The sequence below is a fragment of the Cinclus cinclus genome, chromosome Z (genome assembly GCF_963662255.1).
Source record: "Cinclus cinclus chromosome Z, bCinCin1.1, whole genome shotgun sequence".
Classification (NCBI taxonomy): domain Eukaryota; kingdom Metazoa; phylum Chordata; class Aves; order Passeriformes; family Cinclidae; genus Cinclus; species Cinclus cinclus.
Window position 1 is genome coordinate 13,436,069 of NC_085084.1, and position 15,441 is coordinate 13,451,509.

Sequence of the window (15,441 nt, forward strand, 5' to 3'; positions counted from 1 at the left end):
ACACCTCTTCAAAGATTCATGACACATCCAGAGAAAGGTGACGCTGAGGACTCTGCAGCTATTTCTGCATTAGCTATTCTAAATGGGTGCTAGTTTCAATAAATCGAGATAATATGAACTAACCACATAAAAAGCCCTTGGTATATTCACACACATCTAGCAGTTTATATTTCTGCTGAATTGTTTCAAGGGATGTAACAACAAAAATTCAATTTGCATCTCTCCAAGTAAGACAGTTAGAATGGTTTCTCCTAGCAGTCAATTCTACATCTTATATTTGTGCTGTTTAAATATCTGTGTATGCTCACAAACATACAAATATATCAAAGGAGTTACTTTTAGCTCACATATTTATTTGTCAGTGGTCAGAGATGGTACTAATGCTTTCCTTTAGCAGGCTAATCTCTCTACTGTGCATTCATAACACAACTTCAAATTCTTAGGCAGACATACCATAGCACTCTGGCCCCTACTACTCAGAAAAAAAAAAAAAAAAAGCAGAAAGACATCTCTGAATTTGTCCAGAGAGGATTCCTAGGACAGTCTTTATAGAGGCTGGATGGTTTTCATGGTTTTTCCAATAAAGAAGAAATTAAATTTTCTCCTTCCCAAGAACTAACTTCAGGATCAAAAGTATCTTTCTAGAGGCTAAGAACACAGACTATCAGGTAGAGCTGACACTGAAACTCATTTATCTGTTAAATCTACTAGGAACAATCATTACTCACTTTCTAGTTCTGTGAGAACAGAGAAATTTGACAGTGTGCCTTTCTCTCTTGCTTATTGTTTCCTCTTCCAGTACACTTTGAAATCCCCCATGACACAACAGGAGCTAAGGGCTCCCTTCAGATCTGACTGGATCCAGGTGTCCTCCGCAGGAGGTGACAGCTAATGGATCTCAGGAGGTTTATGTAACAAAGTCTGGAGGCCTGTAGGACACACAAATCATGTCTGGGCAAAGGCCAAAGAAAGTTGAGTCAAAAGACTTTGGTAAGCACTGAGCCTAATGGCTGCTTTAAACTGGGATTGACAAGCCTCTTAACTAGCTCTCTCATCCATGAAAAACACAGATTTTTAACTGAATAATGAACCCTGTTCTCCTCACTTTTGCTGCTAATATATGCTTTATTTTCCAGACCCTCACAACAGAAACTTGTTTTTCTTCAAAGCTTCTTTTCCTGCAGGTAGCCTATACCTCTCAACACATCACAAACCAAGAGATAGGCATCCTATGTACTGTTTGGTCTCTGACTCCCCACCTGCCTGGACTGCTGTAGACCATGGGCCTCACTTCTGTTACTACTGTTTAGCTGTCATCAACAAAAAAAGCTTCAACCGGTTTGAAAAAACAACCATGGCTTTCATGGCTTTCAGGGCTTATATAAATCCACTTTCCAAGTCGTATTATGAGATTTGGGTCTCAGTGCTAGAAACATGTTCAACTGACTAAGGGGTCTCAAACTCCTATGCTGCAAGAATATTTACTGTTATCTTGACTTGCCCTTTGTTGAAGGGATTAACCATGTGAGTATGTTAACCATGCCAAGAAAGTTTTAAGTCAACAAGTTCCAACACTTCACAGGCCAAAACCACACAGAACACACCACACCATGCTTAGTAACTCACTCCTATTTTGAGTCTGCAGGGAGGAATTGAACATGCCTACCACCAACCTAATCTAAGGACTTGACAGCGCTGCAGAACTGTCCACAAAGACAGACCCAGCAGAAGAGGATTAAACCTTCTTAAACCTTAACTGCTACCTCTAGTTAATGCATGAACATTAATGAAAGAACTCACCAGTGCTACTGTTGCCTAAAGGAGCCATAAATCGGAGACCCAGGGAACCTAATTTGGCATTAGGGACTCCTGTGTGCCAAGGGCTTCTACAGGAACTGCAATTAGTAACTGTGAGGATTTTTGGAAAAACACCTTTCTTTTGTTAATGGAGCCAAAAAAGTATAATACATTCCTGGAGCCTGCACAACACGCAAGTTTTAGCAGAACTTCAGCAACCTAATACCATTTCTATATGGATAAAATGAGTTTTCCTGACTAGACAAACTTTTACCCAAGCCCTTTACTCATTCACTGTGATATGTTGTCTCCATTGATTACTGCGTATTCAGCTACAAATATATGCCAATCAATAAAAAGTTTCAAATATAAAGACAGCATAGTACTTGTGGAGACTGATGCACACATACATCGCTGCCTCAAAAAAACCCCAATTAATTTATTTTCTTCTTTTTCTTTATTTCAGACAATATTATGGAGAATATTAACAGTTATTTAATCCAAGCAATCATTAACACTGCAGCAGTGCACACTTCCAGTTTATTAGAATATACATAATATACATAATTTGGCACATAACGAAATTTTAGTATATATATGTATATGCATGTGTTTGTACAAGACTTTGTATCAACTGAGTTAATCTGAAAGCCTGAAGTATAATGGTAGAGGTGGTTATATTTTAGTGAGATACAGGTAATTTTTATATCCCCCCCCCCTTTTAACAAAAGACTGTTCCAGGGCATGGCCCTATTACATGCTGGATGTTGCCCATAATTCCCATAATTGTGCAGCTTGCATGATCCAACTCAAACCCAGTGAAAGAAATATTAACTTCTTGACTCAATGTTATGTGTGCACAGAACTGCTCTAAGTAAAACAGCCATTTAATTTCATACAAATAACAATGTGGGCAAACAGCACATTTGCCTAAGTAGGCATATGGGAAGATAGTGCAGGTTGCTCTTTAATGATGGAATGTGTTTTGATAGAATAGACTAGACTCATATAAAATATTTCAGTTGTAAGGGAGCTATAATGATCATCTAGTCCAACTGCCTGATCAATTCAGGGATGAACAAAAGTTAAAGCACAGTACTGAGGACCTTGTCTAAATGTGTCTTTAATACTGCAAGGTCTGGGGCATCAAGCACATCTCTAGGAAGACTGATCTCTTTGACCAACTTCTTGGTAAAATAATACTTCCTGAAGTCCAGTGTGAACTTCTCCTGACGCAACTCTGAACCATATTCCCACATGCCCTGCCACTGGGTAACAGGAAGAAGAGATCAGAATCTCCCTCTCTCCATCCTCTCCTCAGGAAGCTGTAGAAGTTTGCTTCTCAGTCTCCTCCTCTTCAAACTAGACAAACCTGATGTAAAATATTAAGAGTCACTTTGTACAGTACAGGTAACCACATCAGTGAAAGAGGGAAGTTAAACTGACCACTCTCAGTCAGTGACCACACACTGCTATGAGGGAGACAATGCAGATGCTAGACAGAGTAACCTAAAACATCCCAACATGCCTGATCACAGTTCTACTTATAGCTTTGCCTGGAAGGCATTTAGAAAATCTCTTATGTTGAGATCTGCTGAATGAATGCTTTTATACTGAGATTACATTGATACAACCTTTTAGAACTTAATTTAAACATCACTGGAAGACAATATACTCATGTGAAAAGTCAATTTTGTTTACAGAAAATATCACTGCTACTTAAATGGAATAGTTTGCTCAACACTGTACAATCACTAGGTTATATTAATGAAAACCACATCCTGACTCGGAAGTTAAATTAGTATTGTAATACATATTACCATAGAGTATTTTATGGGTACTCATCTACAAATTACTGTAGAATGCCTGGTAGATATTGTATTTGTTTGATTCTGTATGAAAGGAGCTCATTTGTATAAAAAGAACATTTCTGGAGTAATTCATTATACAGATTCTCATTTCTTGCCAAAAGGTGAGTCTATGCAAACAATGAAGTTCATTTTAACATTGACAGAAGGTCACACTTACTGAGAGGTAGCAAAGGACATTTTCTTATTGACCTTACCCTCAAAAGCTCCATTTCCTGAGTGCCCAGAAATCAAAACCTAGCCAAACTAGAGACTAAACTGTTTTTAAAAAACACCATTTTCTCTTTAATTCAGGACTCACAACATTGTTTTGTTCATGATGCAGCTCTTCTTCACAGACCTGGATGGAATAATGCTATGGCAATAAAGCTGCTCTGAGCCAATTCAAGCACTATTTTTCTCTCTTTAAGTGCCAGAATATGAAATGAAAGTTTATCTCTGTGTGAATCAAAACTACTTTCTACCATTTTCAGCCTCATTGATTCAATAGAATCCGTGGGAAAAAAGCCCCATGTAGGTATGCTGCAGTAAGATCTCTCTCACCCAGAATTATAAACTGTAGAAATAAAAATTTGATTTAAAAAAAAAACTTATGTGCTGGGAAAAAAATCCCACCAATTTATCAAAGCCGCATGATTTTTAACATACAAACACTGTTGTGAAAGAGAATTTTTTCAAATATACTGTAAGAGGGCCTGCTTGAATAAACGTTTCAAAATTATTAAAAATATGTCAATTCCAATATGTGAAAATGACCTTACTACACAGCAGAAGTTACAGGCAAGCTGAAGGTGTAATCCTTTCCATTTTGAGAAAAACATGCTGGAGGTAAAAAAAAAATTCTAACTCTGAAGGAAGTTATAAATTTCATACCAGAATCTGTGAATTTTATGACAAAATTAGATGTGAAGGTGTGGGTCTGCAGACTGTGAAAAAGAGATCCTGAAGGTGCCATTCCTAATTGAAACTGTAATTGTAACCATTGTACTGCCCCCTTCACCTCCATCTGTCCTAGGCCTGTAAGAAGAAACTGCAAGTTCTTCCTCAGATAACAAGAGAGGACGTGCCACAGGAACACTACAGATATAAGAGAAAAAGAGAGAGAAAACCCAGACAGAGGACATGGAAGGTAACACCCAGTAAACAGATCAGCAAAAGGGGCTACATTATCATATAGAAAACAGGAACTGAACAGCAATGCAGCACTGTTAGTTGGAGTTCGTCTACAGATGGATTGCTCTTGACAAGCATCCTCCCTCCCTCCCAGTTAGATGGTCTCATGCTGCATCTGTTACACTTCATTCTTGACTTGCCTAAGGACCCTCAACACTCATACATGTGAGTTGTGAAAGACCCTGCTACAAAAGGACAGAAGTGAGGACAGCACACTAAGACAGACTATGAGACTGTGGTGTCCCAGAATAGGCCATAGGAAAAAAAGTTGCTCCAACAGTTCCTGTCTTAGCAGGATGCCATCCAGAGGGAGAATGAGAGACTTGTGAGGTGGGCAAGACCAAGTGTAAGATCCTCTACCTGGGTCAGGGTAACCCCAAACCTCAGTATAGGTTTAATGAGTGGATTGAGAGCAGCTCTGCATATGAGTGGATGAAAAACTGGAGATGACTCAGCAACATGCATTCACATCCCAAAAAGCCAACTGTACACTGGGCTATATCAAAAGACACTACTTCTTTACTTGACTCTGGAGTGCTGCATCCAGCTCTGGGGTACCCAACATAAGGCAGGCAGAGGAGGGCCATGAAGATGACAGATGGCTGGAGTTGGGATTGTTTAGCTTAGAAAAGACCTTTGGGAATCTTCCTGTTCTTGAAGGGGACCTATGGAAATTATGGGGAAGGCTCATTATCAGGAAGTCAGTCTAGTGACAGAATGTGGAGTAATGGTTTTAAACAGAAAGGAAGTAGGTTGAGATACCTACTTAGAAGGGATATAAGGTAAAGTGAATGTTCTTTACTTTGAGGGTAGTGAGGCAGTGAACAGGTTACCCAGAGAAGCTGTGGATAACCCCATCTGTGGAAGTGTTCAAGGCTGTGTTGGATTAGGCTTTGAGCAGCCTGGTCTAGTGGAAGGTGTCTATGCCTATAGCAGGAGAGTTGGAAAAAGATGATCTTTAATTTACTCTCCAACCCAAATGATTCTATGATTCCATGTTTCTAACAAAACAAGTCAGCACCTTAGTTGTCCCGTCATGAAGTTTTCTGTGCTACCAGCTCTACTTTAATGTATAATTTGACAACATTCTGTTTTTGCATTTCACATTGCAAAGAAATAAATTATTTAGGGTTAAAGTGAGCAGGACATATTAATATCCAAGGGCCATAAGCAGGTTAGTGAACAAGAGACCCAAGCCACTACTCAGGAATGCAGAAGAGATGATGAAGACTATTGACACACCTCTTGCTAACTATGTGCAGTCACAAAAGTGAGATTCCCCCCCCCCCAAAAAAAAAAAAATTGGACTTGTCATCTTAAGAAGAATTTTCTGTCATTTTTTTGATCATAACTGAAATCACAGCTATTTTTTTAACCTGTTATTCTTTGACTCACAATATCAACAGCCATTTTTAACCATAAAATTAGGTGAAGACAGTTGGTAAAGTAGATGCTGACATAGGTCAAGGCCATGAAAAATTATTGCAGATACCATTTAAAAAATGTATGGATCTAAAGTTGGATAAAAATTTATTGACTCCAGCAGTGACATTTGATGCATTCTTCCTGATTAAGAAAGTGTTTCTTCAGCAAGAGTCAATGACAATCCACAAAGTAGTTGTCATAATTATGCTACAGATTCTGAAAAATAAAAAAAAAAAAAAAAACAAGATAAAACAAGAAACAGATGTTAATACAGGCTGAGCAGAAACCAAAAAAGCAAAGGAGAAAAGACAGCAGACAATCATTGAAATTACCACTTAAACCCAATGAAACACATCTTGCACAAGAGCAGGCCAAGCTACTGCAGTGTCTCCCATGGACCAAAGCTGAAATTCAATGCACGTTTTTCCACCTCATAGCCACAGAAAAGCCAGTCAGCCCTGGAATGACTGATGTGGTTCCTATATTTTTACATTTGTGATTGATTGTAGCAGTATAGCCATACTTCCACACCCATGAGGTACAAGAATCCACAGTTACGCATTTTAATGTAACTGAAGTGTCCTTTGTCTTTCCCTTTTAGCCTTCCCACCCCTACAGCTACAAGCTCTTTGCATAAATCCATGCATATCAGCCTAAAACTATATGGCAAAAAAAGTGTTTTTTCTTTAGGAACAAGACTGTAGAGGAATAAATTGTGAATAGAAAAAGGAACACCCTGGCTAGTGATTGCCTGGACCGTGCCTCAGGCTCTGTCCTGAGGCAATTTAATAGCAGCCAGAACTGCTGGGAAGGGCAAAAGCATCACACTGAAACTCTAGAGAAGTTCAGCAGATCTGTTGCTGGCCAGGATCTCTGGAAAACCAGGGAACAATTAAAGGCAAAGGGACCCACATTTTCTCTACTTGAGGAAGTCTTGACAGGTTTCCTACTTGCAGGCACAGCTCTAGTAACTGGTAAGTGAACGTGGCTACAGCCACTACCCAACCTCCGCCCTTCTTGTGTGCTGTATCACAGCTGACCATAAAGCAGCTCAAAATTACAGGATTGAAATCACACAGCAGCTTTGTGGGAGAGCTGAGAACAAATTTCAGGGAGCCTGGGCTCCTGGCCAGTGGCTTCAAGCAGCAGCACCAACCCCAGATGTCATACGCAAAGAGCAAGCATCTAAAGCTGTTGGGGATTTTTTCCCTTTTCCCTTCCTCAGATCAGAGGTGGCCTAACCAGTTTGGATGTTTCTAAAATAACTCAGCTTTGGAATAGTGAGAAAAAGTCTTTACAGCACTTTACAGTTGCTTAAAAGCAACTCCTGTGTTTATATAAGGTAGTTTATAATTTTTAGCCACACGTCATATTCCTTGGAACAACTCAAGAGCTACAAGCTAACGATTTTGAACACAATTTTAAGAGACCTCTAATTGATAGGTCTGTTTGGTATAGCACCTAAAGCTCTTACACCATTGAATATACTGTTAGTATCTAGAAATACTCAGTCTTGGAACAATGTAATAATCTCAAATTTCAATACAGCAGGAGGATTAGAGTTAATATCACTCTGAATGTAAACTTGTATGTTACAACTCCATCTAACTTAGGCCTAAAACTGCATATTCTTAATAAACTAAGAGGCTGATCCAGTGTCCACTAAAGAATGAAACTTTGAGCTCTCTCAACTTCATTAGTTTTGGAATCTAACATTTGGCAGCTGAACTATCTTTGATTTCATGTCTGTATTACTGTAGCAATTATTATATATATTACAAAAAAACTGTAGAAATTTCTGATGTGATATTTTTCTTTCCTTAGGTTAGTCCTTCAACTAATGTCATAAAGAATTTAAGTCCTTCAGACATCTGCATGTACTACTTTAAGATGGCCTTACCTCATTTAATCACATCTTAGAAGAAAAATCTCTACCACAAGGTTAAATACAAATGTCAAAAATACCAGTGTAATTCCAGAAGTGTTGATTCAGTCAAGAGTTTCCCATGGTTTCAACTGCCATTTAAAAAATCCACTGAGAATTAGTAAGACAGTAAAAGAATTCCATAATTAAGTGATATGTAATATCAATCAGTGGTATACTTGACTTATCAAAGTAAATACACCTCCTGAGTAGACTCTTCACAGAGTAAAACCCCCTTAATAGAATGCAAGAAAGTATCACAAATAACTCAGCCTATTTCCAGCACTTTTGCTTAATGTTGTTTTGTCAACAAGGAAATTTTCATATAAGTCTGACATGGAAAAATTCAGTCACAGAACATATATGAAATATCAAATTATGCAGTTTTCTGATTAGAATACTTAAAACCCCAGGAAAACCTGATCTCATCTGGGTTTCTTTGACTGTGCCTGTCTTGCTATTGTCTATCCTTAATCATAAGAAAAGGATAAAGTATTTTTTTCAAACTGACCCTGTTTATAGCATATACTTAGAAGTAGTATGCAAAATTCAGAATTGAGCCAAAATGCTTATACTAAGCTTCAATTTTAGAGTTGTTCGGTTTTGTAGAGTTTTACACTTTATGGAAATACCAGTGGCATATTTTACAGCATCCTATTTCCCTAGCTCCTTGGCATTTCAGATGCCTTTGTAGCACAACTTGATTACTGCTCTTATTTAGAATCATAATATTGGAAAAGACCCTTGAAATCATCAAGCCAAACCATCAGCCCAGCATTACCACTGTGTTCAACATTAAATCGTGCCCTTTAGTGCCATATCCACAGGAGTTATGAACATCTCTATGGACAGTGACTCCACTTCCCTGGGGCATCTGTTCCAATGCTTTACAAACCTTTCCATATTTTTTTTTAATATGTAATCTAAACCTCCCCTGGCACAACTTGAGACCATTTTCTTTCATCCTGTTATTTGTTAACTGGGAGAAAGCCCAACTCTCAGTTTCCTACAGCCTCCTTTTACATAGTTATACAGGACAGTAAGATCTTGTCTAGTCTGCTTTTCTGCAGGCTAAACAGCGCCAGCTCCATCAGCTGCTCCTCCAATCCTACTCTCTAGAGACTACTCTCTTGAGCCTTCACCAGCTTCATCCACCATCTCAGGACTTGCTCCAGCACCTCAGTGTCTCTACAAAAGTGAAGGATCCAGAACTGAACACAAGATTTGGGTATGGCCTCACCAATTACTTCCCTGGTCTTCCTGGCTACACTGCTCTTGATACAAGCCAAGGATGTCACTGGCCTTCTTGGCCACCAAGGGCACACTGCTGACTGATGTTCAGCCAGTGCCAAACAGCAACCCCAGATCCCTTCCCACCAGGCAGCTTTCCAACCACTCTTCCTCCAATCTGTAGTGCTGCACTGGGTTGCTGTGACCCAAGGTCAGGACCCAGCATTCCACCTTACTGAATCTCATACAATTGGCCTCAACTTATTTATTGATTAGGCTGCCCAGATCCCTCTGCAGAACCCTCCTACCCTCCAGCACATCAACACTCCTACCCAACTTGGTGTCATCTGTGAACTTGCTGAGGATGTACTTGATGCCTCATTCAGGTTACTCAGATCAGAAGATACTAAACAGGGCTGATTCCAACACTGAGCATTGGGGACGATCACTGTTTCATGGCCACTGTGTTTGTCTCTGATCTATCACTTGAAGTCAATAGAGGAGAATTGTTAGCAGTTACCTTTGGAACAAGTTACCTTTTTCTGCCCCCAAACTCAGTCTTACAGTTGTCAGTGAACTTCACTACAATTAAAGATGGATTACTGCCCCTCTTCAGCATCATTATCACCACCATTCAAAATAAACTGCCAAAAACTATCTGTAAAAGACACATGAAGCCAGCCTAAGAAAAGGTTGCAGTCCAACTCTCAGGGAAATGTAAAAGGACTGAAGCTTCTTTTCCTACAGTCAGTAGGCCAAAGAAAGTCAAATGTTTTTTTCAACTGCACACCTCACAAAATGTTCAAGCGCTTCCAATGAGGCAATTATCTCTCAAGTTCTGCATATCATAAAGGCTGGAATGATGCCTGATTAACAAATCACCTGGTTACTTTCATTTATTTTAAAGCCCCAGCCAGGCTGTTTTGCAACTTCAGGATGGTCCCTATGCACATTATGGCAATTGAAGTATGTCCACAACAGTCATTCTATTATGGACTCATAATTCACAACACTTGTCATATTATAAATTCAGAAAAAGAAAATAAAGATTGTTATATCCATGGCTATCTTTTATGGGATAGATTTTTAAATTGCATATACTAGAGATTTTTGATCTCCAGTCACATGACTTACAGGGATGCAATGTGGTCTCAACAGTCTTTGCAAAATTTCTTTCACCTATGTTTATTTAATTCAATAGCAATTTCTATGGCTATTTCTACACTGTCTTCCATTGGGATAAAAGGACTTTAAATGGTCTAATATAAATGTGATTTTTTTCATATTATTACTGTCTAGGAAAACTCTCTGTACTAATAAAACAACTTTTTTCTAACCAAGATAAACTTCAAATGTACAAACATATATCTTCTGAAATATACAAACTTAAAGTTTTTTTGATAGAAACTCAGATATGCTACAGAATATGTCTGCTCTCACTAGGGAAAACATTTCAGAAGCTTCAAAAACTGCAATAGTTTTCATAAATCTTCCTATTACCAATATTATTTTATCTCTAATCATTCATCCAGTTCCTCTACCTGCTGACAAAAAGGGCTGAAATGCAAAACTGGACCTAGTGCATAAATAAGCATATATTAGCGTTAGACATCTTAAAAATCACCTGACTGCATTGCATTTCCACTATTGGCTAGAAGAATGTGGAAGTTGAAAGAGGTGATATCTTAGTCTCTCACAAAGACAACAATTACCCAAATACCTTCTTCAGACTACCTCTTCAGAGTGTAATTTGGCTCATAAAATGACAAGCAAGTTTACCAAACACCTGCACCAAGCAGGGCTGCAAATGTCACTGGTAGTTTCCTTCATCCAAGGCAAGGGAAGCGTGTTAATATAGCGAGGACCCTGGAAAAAAGCCCAAATATGATGAAAAGAAAAACAGGTCTACAAGGAAGTGGTATTTGGATGTCTTCTTAGCTGAGGAGAAGGAAGTTTTTTAGGTCCAAACACATATACAGGTCACCAAACTGCTGTACAGTACTATTCTTCAAACTCACAAATAATCGCAGGAATGTGAACTGTCTGAAAGTTGAAGTTAAATAACTGCACATAAAATAAAACCAGAACATTTTAAAAACTTCTGGATATTTTGTATTGCTGGAAGATTTTTAATTAAAATTGTAAAACTAAACCTACACTCTGTGTCAAATAGAAATTAAATTCTGATGTCATATGACATCTAATAAAAGATGGTTTGATGTATGATCATAGTATTTCCTTCTCATCTCACAAACTATGAGTCTATTGGCATTTGTATTCTTGAAAACTAGTTTTTTAGGAGCAGTCTGGAAATCAAAATACCATTGGAATCCAGAAATTCTGGTTTCAATATTTATATATAAAGTTGTTATAACACCAAGTTGTTATATTTAAAACACAAAGTATAGATATAAATACGAAGATTGTGTGTGTGTGTGTGTGTGTGTGTGTGTGTGTGTGTGTGTGTGTATAAACACAAAGTTGTTATAACAGCTACAGATGGAACAGTGAATTGAGTCCCAGACTAGCAAAGCTACTTAAAAAGAAATTTTTCATCTGCATCCTTTGCAAAAGTAAAGTTAAACCAATATTCTGTCCTTTATGGATATTTATCTATAACTTCACCACCAATGAGAGTGCCAGCATTTACTCTTCCTTGAAATAAATTTTAAAAAATGGGAAAAATAATGTCAAACAATAATATAGGTTAAACACAGGTAACATAAGTGATAGTCAACACACCAGTGGATACAAGTGCTTTAAGTGGATTATATGGATTTGGAATAAGTGCTTTATTCTACTAAAATGTTCCTTGGATTCATACAATGTTCTGTGTGACAACAAGAGAAATACAATTCCCTAGAATAAAATACATAGCACTTGGTGTGCATTAGCCACTCACAGAAATTTTTATTACATTTATTATTTTATTAAATTTTTGCTCAATTTTTATTCAGCCTTGTCTGCATTTTGCAGGTGGAGAGTCAGAAGCAGAAAGGAGCAAAGGTGTATGATGAACACATTCAAGCAGCACAGCTGCAAACAGGACACAGCTGCCTGGCACCTCCTCTGAACCATTAAAGCTGGCAAGGATCTGGTGAGATCAACCAAGGATGATGAGTGACTTTTCAGTGATAGTGGCTTTTTGAAATGATCCTAAAATAACAGATCACAAAAAGTTGGGTAGCGGGAAGATAATTTTGCTTTGTATTGGGGAGAGATGTATTTCCAGCTCCCTTTTCCTGCCCTAAATTACCTGTTAATAATCTCAGATATGACATACTATCTGTGTGACTCATGATTTCTTGCTGTCCACCATTTAGAATAGTTGGGTGAGATAACAACCACTGGAATTAAACATGATGGTCTTGCCTGTCAGAAGCAGGAAGACAGATAAAAATATTAATCCATTATGTCAGGACCATACATTGCTGCCAGAATGTTTTCCAAGTCTGAGAGAGAAAAAAAGAACTTTAATTCATTTTTCTATGAATGTCCTGCAATACAACAAATATCATCAACATCAGACGAAGCTGGATCTCCTTAGGAAATGGTGTGTAGAAGCTGTTCTGTTACATTTCTATACAGTCAGTTCTGAGATGTGCCTTTCCAAAATGTGTTTTCTTTCAATTTCTCCCTCTCTCCCTGCTGATACTTTGGCATTTGGCCTTACAGGATCAGCTGTTTCCAGAATGCTTCGTCTTTCTATGGTTCAAAACTAGGATCTCTTCAGTTCCTCCTCTTCTGACACTTTCTGACATCCAGCAATTTTACAGTGCAGTAGCCAAACCACCAATTTGCTGTCTTTCTTAACACTCTCAGTGCATACTGACTTTAACAACAGCTTAAGCACACTTAGTGAAACACAAGACCACTGCAGCTGTCAGAGCTGCTGTCTTCACTATCAAGCTTTCAGAATGCAGATTAAAAATCAGAGGACTGAGTTTTGTTTGGTTCTCCTTGAATTTTTTGAAAAACATTTAGTTGTCCTATCATTTTTCACCTACAAATGCACTTTGCCGCTAAAAACATGGGAGCAAGTACTACTTTACTGGAACTGTAAAGAAACTCAAATATTAACACCTACTAGCATCTAAGGACTAAGGATTGCAAATACATTTACCTTATAACCCTCTGCATTTACATGTTTAGAATTGCTATGATCAAACCACCTTCTTAAGGCATTAAATTTCCCACATATTTATTTACCTAAAGTGCTTTTGCCATTATTAAGGCTGAGCAAAATCCTTAAGTGCTTCCAGAATTGTGTGAGGAATGTAACACCTTTTTCCTTTTTAGGCTCCAAATGGATTTTACTTGGGTATCTTGTTCGTGTGTTTATTTTCAAATACCATTTGCACTTAGAAAATAAGGTTGACAAGTCTGTGTGATCTGCCTTCACATGCACTGGTATTGTAGATCCCTCCATTAGTGGTCTCACTTTAAGTGAAGATTACCATTCCCAGATTGCACAGGGAGAGCAAACTAGACAGATGTGCCATTAAGCAAGAAAGCATTCTGACAGAGAAGTGCAGAGAAAATCTAATCCCAGAACGGAAAGACTTTAGAAAGCATCTAAACAGGAGCTGGAATGAGGTGACTTTCATGGTTCCTTCGAACCAAAATTGAGACACAGCTCAATGATGTCTAATTAAGTTAGCTATTCTGCACACTGCGTGTATCTTTTGCACTCTAAACAAAAGCAGCTGCAACCTCTACTAGTCCCTGCTCAAATCAGTTGCTACCTGAAGATTCTCATAGTGTGCTGCACTTGTACTGGAATGCATGCTGCTCAAATAACTTCTCCAAACTTTAACTCAATGATTGTCATACCAACACGTCCTCTGATGAAGCAACAGATGAACAAAAGTTTTTTTTCCCCTTGTTTTGGCTATTTCATTAATTCACAGTCAACTTTGTACTTATGATATCCCAGACTGTTCTAATGCTTATAGAATATAAGGAAGGAACCAAAAGAAGTATTGATAACTAACTATCTGTATCTTAAGTGCTTTTATTTTGTAAAACAAGGTATCAAATGCTAAATGCAGTTAGGTCTAGTAAGATGTTTTTCTGAATCAATCCATTGCTGGGATTAGCACTGCAGCTCCAGCAGCCTGCACAAGAAAATTGTAATTAGTATCACATAAGAACCCTACATTTAGTTCCTAAGATATATAAATGTTTTTGTGAAGGTCCTCTAGTGATAGTGAGGGAAAAGCATAGAGACAGTGAAGTGAAAATACAGTAACAATGAAGGGAAAAGTAAAGATGTTTTTCCTCACTTTGCCCCCAAACTCTGGAAATTTAAGAGGTATGTTACATTTCGAATCTTCATCTTACTATATCAGTGTAGCACTGCATAACATAAATATTCATTCCCTACACTGCAAAAGTTTGCCCTGAAGGGAATTCTCCCCTCAATTATTCCTAAAGAATCTTTCTGTATATTTTTTAAGGTTCCTAAACAAATTTTTGTACCAAGATCTAGGATATACTTGGAAATACTGTCACTGATCCTAACCTCTGCTCAACATGTTTGCTGGAATGAATTTTAAAAGCAGAACACACTCTACAAAACAAAAGCCAAAAAGTACAATTGCCACAAGCCCCAAATTCACCAAGTGCAGAGAGGCCGAAGAACATAATTTCTCAAATGAAAAATCCCTCTAGATTTAAACAGTTCTAAGCTAAAATCCAGCTCAATCCAGCCAATGTTTTTAAATCTTTGAGACCTACCATGTTCAAGACATATGTTGGTCTGCAAAAGTCAGAATTGCCTATTTATATATTTTTTCTTTTCTTTGTAGCATAAATCCCTTGCAAAGGCCCAGGTCATTGCATATATGTGGCATCTTTTGCTTTTGCCTCTCCAAAACTAGAAGGCTCCAAATACATCAAAGTCAATGAAATCTGCATAATTTCCATATTCCTGATCCAGAAAGTTTTGATTACTTCTGTGAGAGATTGCTGAGTCCTTGCCTGCCACTTCAGAGGTAGCTGACAACTTTCTCAATAACCATG

General features: G+C 38.0%; 1 protein-coding gene across 2 annotated transcripts in view; it reads right to left on the minus strand.

Annotated features, from left to right (window-relative positions):
* Positions 1 to 15,441, minus strand: part of PCSK5 (proprotein convertase subtilisin/kexin type 5) — a 220,905-nt gene that overhangs the window by 174,264 nt on the left and 31,200 nt on the right. The window lies entirely within an intron of this gene.